Source organism: Bactrocera dorsalis, chromosome 4, assembly GCF_023373825.1.
Source record: "Bactrocera dorsalis isolate Fly_Bdor chromosome 4, ASM2337382v1, whole genome shotgun sequence".
In the NCBI taxonomy this organism is placed as follows: domain Eukaryota; kingdom Metazoa; phylum Arthropoda; class Insecta; order Diptera; family Tephritidae; genus Bactrocera; species Bactrocera dorsalis.
Window position 1 is genome coordinate 14,915,997 of NC_064306.1, and position 1,383 is coordinate 14,917,379.

At 38.2% G+C, this 1,383-nt stretch overlaps 1 long non-coding RNA gene across 1 annotated transcript; it reads right to left on the bottom strand.

Annotated features, from left to right (window-relative positions):
* On the bottom strand, nucleotides 1-1,166 carry LOC125778389 (uncharacterized). The gene is made up of 2 exons (XR_007422675.1): nucleotides 1,026-1,166; nucleotides 1-969 (listed from the first exon to the last, which is right to left on the bottom strand). It is a non-coding gene; the product is annotated as an uncharacterized LOC125778389 (long non-coding RNA).
* Nucleotides 1,167-1,383: the final 217 nt, after the last annotated feature.

The window sequence follows — 1,383 nt, forward strand, 5'->3', positions numbered from 1 at the left end:
AATTTTTTTACAAAATTTATTATAAAAGATAAAGAGTTCTACACTCACAATGTAATAATCTGAATAACAATGAAAAATATTAATTTATACTCGAATACTCTTCAGTCTTTGAATTTGTCTTACATCTTTCGGCTTATATCTTTCTTTAAAATAGTGATAGAACTTAAAGATGCACTTTTCTAGCTTTGATCGTTGCAAAATCACATATTATATCATTGTAATTTAAAGTTGAAGCAGTTTCACATTATATTGAGAGAATCACAAGATTGGACAATCTACTCTGACTCATGGTCGATCTCAAGTAAGATTTGATCAATTTAAGTTTGCTAAAAGATCTTTCACAAGATGCAACTGATACAGGTCTTCTTAAAGCTGTCGCTAACGTCTTGTAGGCTTCCAGTCCCATTGAAGAAATGTATAATAAAACTTTGGCGAAAACTGGCAAAAATCCAATTTGTTCTTCTCTCTTTAATAAAAGTAGGACGTCTTGGATGTCACTATATAAATCTTCGTTATCCCAGTCATCTGGATAGGACTCGGCAAGTGGCTGTCATTTTTCTTTCGACGAGATTGTTATTGTATAAGTCTCTGATTAGTTCTATAATTTGTTCAAAATCACAAAGAAAACCAAAACGTCCATTAAGCTTTTCCAAATTTGTGAAACGGGTGGATATTTCCATTGAACCACCTCATGAAACTTGTAGGTAGGTAGATAAAGGGGGCGGCAGAACATCCTTGGCACCGGGCGCCCGAAGTTGTAGCTACGCCACTGCCTTGAATGGAATAATATTTGGGTTCCCTCTGTATAAGTAAAATCTACTGATCATTATATTTGGTACCGAAATAACTGATGCATATACATAACTTTGAGTAAGCTTCCAAAACGGTTTTTAACATTTCGAGTAGCAGCGTGATAATCCTAACACCTAACTATGCTATGCTCGCAACGGTATCAGGCTAAGTACGCCTCTGAAAGTAGTTGATTATTGCTCACATTTCCTAATTATTAATTAAAATAATAACACCTTAAGTGATTTAAGTTTTCCAAAAGTTTTTTTTTATTGAATTGTAATTTTGTGTAGGGAAATGAGTGCGTACAGTCACGGCCGAAACTAAGTTTCAGCTTGGAGGTTGTGCAAGTATGTGTGTGTATGATTCCATTTAGCAGCCACCGCCGCCGCCGCCGCCACCACCGCCACCGCCTCCACCACCGCCTCCGCCGCCGCCGCCTCCACCACCTCCGCCACAGAGACCACCGCCGCCACCACCACCGCCGCCACCGCCTGGTAAGGGCTCAGGCATGGGATATGGCAGTGCTAGAATTATACAAAGATAATAATCAATTAAAATTAATTCGTTTGTAATACTTTGCAAAGTGATTAT